The sequence below is a fragment of the Rhinolophus hipposideros genome, assembly GCF_964194185.1.
Source record: "Rhinolophus hipposideros genome assembly, chromosome: 20".
Lineage (NCBI taxonomy): Eukaryota > Metazoa > Chordata > Mammalia > Chiroptera > Rhinolophidae > Rhinolophus > Rhinolophus hipposideros.
The window spans coordinates 35,396,794-35,403,386 of NC_138066.1; positions in this window are offsets into that span (position 1 = coordinate 35,396,794).

Consider the following 6,593-nt stretch of genomic DNA (forward strand, 5'->3'; position numbering starts at 1 on the left):
GTGTCTTTGGTTTTGGTAATTCAGGTAATGCTGGCCTCATAAGACGAGTTAGGGAGTGTTCTCTCTGTGTCTACCTACTGAAGGAGATTATAGAGTGGGTATACTTTCTTCCTTAAATGTTGGTTAGAATTCACCAGTGAACCCATCTGAGCCTGGTGCTTTTTGCTTTGGAAGGTTATTAATTATTGATTCAATCTCTTTACTAGATATAGGTCTATTGACAGCATTTCTTTCCAACCTCAAAATACAGCATTTCCCTGGCCAATGGGAGCACCTTGTCCTTCATCTACCCTCCCCTCTGAAGACAAAGGATTCCAAGAGGACTTTTTTTTTTCCCTAGCCCAAATTTTGATGTATCCCACCCTTCTCTCTCTAAAGAAGAGGTAAAATCAATCAATCAATCAATCAGTCAATCAAACCAGCAAACAAACAACAGATGTAGTTTCTAACAGGGCCTCTTCCTTGTAGAGAACCCCATTACTTTATTCAAAATACTTGGATTGAGCATCCCTGAATTCAGGGACTGGGATAGAGAGATGAATAGAACAAGATCCCTGGCCCTAAAGAGCACACTGTGTGTGGGAGAGAATGACTCGTAGGCAAATAAGGCCCCCAAACCCCAGGCCGCTGCCAGCCCGGAGGCTTAGAGAATACTAGAGCTGTGCCATCCCAGTACGCCAGCCATTAGTCACATGTGGCTAGTCCTACAAATGTAAAATGCAATTCTGATTTCAAAAACTTCGTATGAAAAAAAGAATGTAAACTATCTCATTCATAATTTCTATATTAATACACGTTGAAATCATATTTCATAGATATTGGGTTAAATAAAATATATATTCTCAAAATTAATTTCACCTGCTTTTTCCTACTTTTTAAAATATGTTTTATTAGGTTCCTCAGGTTGCTGTAACAAATTACCACAAACCTTGTGGCTTTGAACAACAAAATTTATTTTTCTCATGGTCTGGAGGCCAGAAGCCGGAATAGGTTGTAGGGGAAGAGCCGTTCCTTGCTTCTCCACCTTCTGGGGGTCACCCTGGAATTCCTGGGCGTGTGGCTGCATTGCTCCGCTCTCTGTCTCTTCTTTGCTTTGCCTTCTCCCTGTGTTATCTCCCCTTGCCTCTCTCTTATAAGGACACTTATGATGGCGTTTAGGGCTCACCTGGATAATGCAGGGTAGTTTCATCTTGAAATCCTCAACTTAATTACATCTGCAAAGATCCTTTTTCCAAATCAGGTAAAGTTTTAAAAGTTACAGGGGCTAGGATTTGATATTTTTGGGTGGCCATTATTCAACCTACTTCATGTGGCTACTGGAAAATTTAGAATTACATATGGGGGTTTGTGTTGTATTTCTATTGGACAGCATCGAGCTGAGGGACCCAGAGAAAGCATCTCAGGTTCATGAAGGACATTCAAAGTGGAGGGGGGTGGAGATCAACATGGGGAAGGTCAGAGAGGTGAGAAAGAGCCTGGGGTGTTCCCAGGACCTTCGGAGTGGTCTCTGTGGCTGGAACTCAGGGTGAGGGGGGAGGAGGAGTGCTGGGAGGAGAATTCAGAGAGACAGTGTATGTTTAGCTTCACCTCCACTTTCTTCTCCTAGTGAGCCTTCCTGAGCTGGAGAGGCTGGACGCTGAACACTGCATTTCTTGCAACAGTTCTGGTTAGGCGACAGGTTCTGTCAAACGAATGGACTTAGGGACATGGCTTGTTGCTGCTGCTCTGCATGGTTTGGAGACCCCGTGTGTCTTGGGCAGCTGCCTTCTAGCAACAAGTGTCCAGCGCTGTGGGAGTGAAGTTTGTTCTGAAATGACTTCTTGACCCCTGTATCAGTTAGGTGATGGTTCTTGACGTCAACAGACCCTGGGTGGCTCTTGATTCTCATCTTCCTGACGGTGCCAGAGGGGGCAGTTCCAAGGTGGGTCCTCTGTTTTCCTGGGAGCCATTCCTGCGGTACGGCCTATTCTCCTTCCAATGATTTTGTAAGTACGGAATTACCTGCATGAAATTCCTTTCTGCTTAAATTAGCTAGTGTGGTTTCTGTTTCCTGCCGGTGACTGATGCAAGTGGGCTGGGCCGGGGTGAGATAGAGGGAAAAAACATGTGAGTTGGCCTAAGCAGCCTGGCTTTTCTGTTGTGGTCACTGGAGATACAGAAGCTTTTAAGCAGAGCAGAAGAGGGAGGGAACGACATGAACATATTTGTGCCAGAGAAAGATCATTTTGCTTCAGGCAGGCGAAAAGCCCCCTAAGAGGGAAGCAGAGGGGCAGGCCTTACTTTTTTCCTTGGACTCTCTCTTCTTTGGGGTTAAAACAGAAGCAAAAGATTGGGCAGGGATGTTCTTTGCTATGATGAGGCAGAGAACTGACCTGGGTGGTTAGCCTCCTAAACATTCTAGGTTTTATTTGTAGCACATAAAACTGCAATTAATAGCAGGCAGGACTTCCCAACAGAGACGATAGTGAGAATTTCGGTAACTAAAAACCAGACTCTGCGTCATGGTGCAGAGAGCAGAGCAGGTAAAATGCCAGACCTGCAGTCTGGATGCCTGAATTTGCACTCAGTCTCCATTGCCAGTTTGCTCTGATCTCCAGGAAAGACCCTCTGAGGGCCTGTGGATTCCCTCTGAGCAGGAGGAAAGTCTTGTTTTCCTTTCTCTGTTGCAGTGGGAGGGGTAAGGAGGAGGTAAGAGGTCCTTCTCATCCCAGGGGAGGGGACTCTGGGCTTTGTGATGGGTCTGCCCTGGGGAGGTGGAGCATGTCTCCAGTCTTACTCTTCTGCCCCTCTGACGCCTTCGCTAGAAAATGTGCATGCCTGAAATTCCACCTGCATGTCAGGTGAGGCCCCATCCAGGAGCAACTTTATTAGGAATGCCGTAACCCAGGACAAGGTGGGCCCACTGCAGTCTCTAATGCCAGCGCTGGAGGGACCCTTAGGTGTTCAGTCAGGTTCGACCTCAAACTTTATTATTAGGAAAAAATGTGGAGCAGGCACCCTGCAAATCTACAGGTACCAAGAAATGCATACACATTTTAAGAAAGGAAAAACCTGTTAAATTTGTAATACTCAATATATACCGATAACAAAAGATGAACACAAGTCACTTTTTTTAAAAAAGATTTTATTGGGGAAGGGGAACAGGACTTTATTGGGGAACAGTGTGTACTTCCAGGACTTTTTTCCAAGTCAAGTTGTTGTCCTTTCAATCTTAGTTGTGGAGTGTGCCATTCAGCTTCAAGTTGTTGTCCTTTCAATCTTGTGGAGGGCGCAGCTCAGCTCCAGGTCCAGTTGCCGTTGCTAGTTGCAGGGGGCGCAGCCCACCATCCCTTGCGGGACTTGAGGAATTGAACTGGCAACCTTGTGGTTGAGAGCCCACTGGCCCATGTGGGAATCGAACCGGCAGCCTTCGGAATGGAACATGGAGCTTCAACCGCCTGAGCCACCAGGCAGGCCCCACACAAGTCACTTTTGACTTTTGCAATTACAAGAGGTGCTCAATGTGGTTCCCATCAGCGTCCAGACACTTCTGATGATGGTGAACTACTGCTTGAGCAACGTTTACCAAAGTGTTCACTTGTATACATTTTTTATGGCAAGCCCGGTATTCATTTATCAATTACATACATAGAACTTTATAAATTATGTACATGAACTATATACATAAATGTACATTAGTATGTGCCTTTCAAAAAATACATATATATTATAAAATACCTTATACATATATGAACAAATTATACATTATGTATATTCTATTACGTACATCATAAAACTACATAAATAAAGTGAAAAATGTAATAAATTTGGAGTTCTAAAGTAATTTTTATGGCATTTCATTTAATAATGGTATGACATTCTTTTTTGTTCTTATAATGAGAGAAACTCCATTAAATATGCTTCTTTATTTTTGAAAATCCTAGTTTAACACTTTGCAGAACAGTGACTTGAAGATCTGGTACTAAATTTGGTTTATTTCAATATTCAGTTTTAAAGGCTGTCACATCTGAAAAGGAGGCCTCATGAAGATACCTAGATCCAGATGGATGAGGTGCATTGTGGGCTCGGCTCATTAAATCATGACATTCAGTTTTCAATTTTCAACACCATCCACCAATTATGGAAAGGTTGTGTTCAAAATTGACTTTCAAATTTCCATCTTTTCTCATGTCAATCAGTTGTTCTTGCAAAGAAATTGGAATACTTTGCATTTTAATGCTTTTAGCAAATGGATTTTAAACCCACTCAAACTCTTCATTTGGAAGATTTTTAAGCAAGTTTTTTTTTAAAAAAATCCCTTTTTGTTTTCTTTTTTTTTTTTCTTTTTTTTTTAAGGGGAGATATAAAAGATCTCAGGAACACACAAGGTTTCCAACAACAAAATCATATAATAATGGGAACACTTTCAAACTTTATTTCTAAATCATACTATTTTTCTTCCAAAAAAAATTACTTCCTCTACAACTGTTTAAACTTCACTTTTACCCTGATGAAAAGAGATATCATTTTTGGAATGACATCTACTGTAGCCCCCTTGTTTTTTCTTTATGGAATGTCAGATGAAATCATGTCCTAGGATTAGGGAGAAGCACCACTATTTTCTTGATGTTTCTTTGCAGAAATCTTTTTAGGCCATTTATTCTGTTTAAGGGCAGATTAATTTGAATCCGACATTACAATCTGTGAATTCCACCGAACTAGGCATACATAAATGGTAATATCGTGATATGCTGAAAACTAAACAGTAGAGAGAAGGGGCCGCACTCGGGTTCTCTGCCTGATGGAGCATCACATCTCTCTCCACACATGGACTAATGTGTGGGACATGACTGGTCCAAAACAGACCCAGTGGGGTTACCTGGGTCAGTCTGTCTGCTAAGTATCAGTGGAGCTGAATTCTTTCCTTACTTTTAGACAGAGATACATGTAAGTACATAGACATTTAATTCTAAAATTTTCTTCCACATGCCAATGGGTCATTCTGTGTTACCTTGGGGTATGTGTACTTTACTTTGGAGGTCAGATCTCACTGGACCAATGGATCAGCTGAGGCTCAGAGAGAGATGGGGGTTGTTTAAGGGCCATGGCAAGTGGTGACAGAGACAGACTGAAACTCAGGTCCTTGCCATCCGGGGCTCTCCCCTGACCCCGACAGGGGCATGTGGAGGTAATGCAGGCTGGTCAGTGCAGCCCCCCCCCCCACTGCACAGGGTCCAGGGACCCCAGGAACACCTGTCCTCCTGGGGCCCAGGGCAGGAAACTCAGCATCTTCTCCACTCTGTGCTCTATGGGGAGCAGCACTGGGTGGGCCCCAAGAATAGGTGAGGACATGTTTCTGATGAGAAATTCTCTTCTTTCCATCATGACAGACAGAGTCTGGATCACTCTGACCAGGGGTGAGTCATATGCCCTCTTTGTACCAAATAATTTGTTCTTGGCTTTGGCCCATGACTTACTGATATTTACACCTCAGAGTTAAATCTGAAAAGAAAATCAGCCACGGGTATCCCAAAACAGACAGGCTGGGGGCTCAGCACTGATATCCTAAGCCTGCCCTGCCTGAGCCTTTCATTCTCCCTGGGTGCGGGGGAGGTGTAGGGACATTCCTAGGGACGTCAGTGCCTATGCCCCACCCCTGACCAGCAGCAGCTTGACCCAAGCTGCTGGACCATCTGCCCAGGGCCCAGCCTGGAGAAAGGGGTCCCTGGCCATCTCGGGGTAAAAAAGAGGGTGCTGTGTGTGATCCTGCATAGCCCTAGGCCCAAGGTGAGCTCACTGGATGAGCAAGGCCTCCTGCTGAGCCTAGCGGGTGAGTAAGAGGACATTTTGTTCTGTCACACCTCCCTAGTCCCCCACCCCTGTCTGCATGCGCACTCTTGCTTTCACTTCTTGCATTTAGCTCTGTTGTCACCAACTGCACCTGCAGCCCTTTGCATACAGGATTCCTGGAGCCACGTGATTAAAGGGTGTGGCATCGTGGCAGCACCCATGATGTCTGTTTTCCAGATTTGAGTTGGGCGATGTGACTAGGAAAGCTGGTTAATGTCTCTGAGCCTCAGTTTTCTCACCTGTCAATGTCTGTATGTCACTGGGTATTTGGAAGGTACGTGCAATGACTGCTGCACACTAGGCATTCATAAATGGTAATTACTATTAGGTTTATTGGTCCTGCTGGACTCGGGGTCCTCCAAGGCAGGGTGACATTTGATTCATTTTTCTATATCTCCGTGGGCCTGCCACAGTGTCTGATGACTGGTGGCCCTTACCCTGGGTTGCTCCTGCTCTCATGGGTGGAGAGGACTCGGGGCTCTCAGCTGTAACCCAAGACAAGCTGGGATGTGCCATAGAGGAGGGTGTATAAGGGGCAAAGTGCTCTCTGTGGGAGATTAATTCTGCCTGGGGCTCAGGTGGAAGGCTTCACAGAGGAGGTGGCATTTCAGCAGGTCCTAGAAGAAGGAAAGGTAGCATTGGACCACAGAGGTGGTGAGTGATTGCTCTAGCTAAACAAAGTTCCCATGAGTTAAGTCCTGAGGTAGAGAGGACTGGACACATCTGGCTGGAGCAAGCGCCCCCTAACATTTGCAAGGCCTGGA